The sequence below is a fragment of the Paramisgurnus dabryanus genome, chromosome 12 (assembly GCF_030506205.2).
Source record: "Paramisgurnus dabryanus chromosome 12, PD_genome_1.1, whole genome shotgun sequence".
Lineage (NCBI taxonomy): Eukaryota > Metazoa > Chordata > Actinopteri > Cypriniformes > Cobitidae > Paramisgurnus > Paramisgurnus dabryanus.
This window is the reverse complement of record NC_133348.1, coordinates 8,576,137-8,578,198: the sequence shown is the minus strand read 5'-3', so window position 1 is coordinate 8,578,198 and position 2,062 is coordinate 8,576,137. Positions and strand designations below refer to the sequence as shown.

The 2,062-nt window shown below is 32.3% G+C and overlaps 1 long non-coding RNA gene across 1 annotated transcript; it reads left to right on the top strand.

The window, feature by feature from the left end:
* The first annotated feature begins 323 nt into the window (after window positions 1–323).
* On the top strand, window positions 324–1,803 carry LOC135737902 (uncharacterized). Its single transcript, XR_010528615.2, has 3 exons — window positions 324–436; window positions 519–578; window positions 1,103–1,803. It is a non-coding gene; the product is annotated as an uncharacterized lncRNA (long non-coding RNA).
* The last annotated feature ends 259 nt before the right edge of the window (window positions 1,804–2,062 follow it).

Genomic DNA, 2,062 nt, shown 5'->3' with positions numbered 1-2,062 from the left:
CTGAAAATGTGTTAGTCTGAAAAATGATGGACATATGCATCTTGGACGGCTTGGAGGTGAGAAATTCATGGGTTTAATATCATTTTTGGCCCAACTATCTCTTTAATTGTATAAAATTGTCAAGCCTATCTAATCGGGAAAGCCGGTTCTGTGATTAGTAGTAAATTGCCATAATCTGAAAACAGGTGAAGCACAGTTAACTACATGCCGTAGTTCACTGACAAGCTAGCCCATATAGCATTCATTATCGCATAAATTTACATTAAAGTTTTATTGAAAATGAATGCATGATTTGTCATTTTCAGAGTTCACAAGACTTCTTTGTGTTATTTCCTGACCATGCCGAAAAGCTATTTGAAACTTGGGCATTGCATTTTCCAGACAGAATCCTGCACTTCCCAGCCAAGAACCAGGAGCATCAACAAATCACCTCCAGGTACACTTGGGAATGCAATAGTTGTTTGCTGTGTATTATGACAATAAAGTTACTAATTTAACCTAAACATTTATCTCTACAGAACCCCATGATGATATTCCAACTCCTGTCTACAAAAGTGGGAAGAAAATCTTAAGTCTATGTAAGTAATGGAAGTATTGCACACTTTGCTTTGCAAGCAACCTAAAACATTTAATATTTGTTTATGAACTAGCAAGAAGACATGTTTACAAGTACGAATAGAGTTAAAACTCGGACAAGAAAAATTGTCTTTCACTCGCACATCCAAAACATTAACTTTAGGGACAAACGTTAATGTCCAGCCCTGTATTCATTACATAATATATGCTAATAAAGTGTTGGCTATATTAAGTAATAAGGGCAAGTATGCAGGTTGTTGCAAAATCAAAAAAATTGGGCTTACTGCCAGGTAAAGTGACGTGGCAGAATCTGAAATTACTGTGAATCTGAGTTATTGGCATGAACAAAGAGTATATTGTACGGTTATTGAAATAAAACAGAAATTTATACATTTCATTACAATTAAACTAGATTACATTTGTGTGTATGAAATATGAATTGTTTGGTTTTGTATAATAATATAATAAATAATGCATTTAGAGTCTTTGCCTGCATTCTAACAAGTGTTTTGTCTGTTTTCAACAGGTTGGGACCAACATGGTTGCATTCTTCTGAGAGCCTGATGTGACAAAACCATTCCCATTTGTCCTTGGATTGGAAGATGGCGATCTCTGCCATCAAGCCTTCGTTGTTTTTGACAGACAGTCACTCCAGCAATACACCCTCCTTGATGATGTTGACATGTTTTAAACTTTTTTTTTATGTTTTGGACATTAATTTTACTAAGCAGTGCACATCAGTGTGGGTGTTTTTGAAGACTGTTGTTTACAAACTCCCAAGAACGGAATCCCTTTCTATAAGAAGTCTGTGTAGTTATTTGTCATGCTAAGGTGATAACTCATGTTGATCATATATTGACTGTTTGTGCAACTTTGTGTTGATCTTATGTGTTACATTAACCATTTCTTATTACACGGTTCTCTAAAATGCTAGATTCTGATTGGCCAGTCATGACATTCTACTACTGCTCAAAACTAAAAACTCCAATGCTGCAAATCATTTTGACAGGTACAGTTTTATATTACACAAAAATTAAATATCAATGTCTATTAATTACATATCCGACATTAAATTTATAAATGATTAAATGTGTTCGTGACATTTGTCCTGAAGAAACTGTTGAGGTTTTTTTCTGTGATGACATGCTGCCAATACATTATCCCTTACTTGTACAACTTTTTACTTGGTCTAATTGTAATGTTAACTGGGTATCTGTCATTTTAGATTGTGAGATATAATAATAATATATTTTTTTATATTTATTTATTTATATATAATATATAAACGTATGTATGTTTATTAAAAAGTGAAAATGCTTAATGGAAATAATTAAATAACTAAATGGTTGAATGAAATGAGACATGTAAAATGCTGTTTAATACAGAATAAAGAGATGTGATTTTAAGTAATTTTTATAGATTATAGATACAGATTTCTGTATAATACAATTAATAAATAGTAAACTTTTATAATTTTCTGGATCGG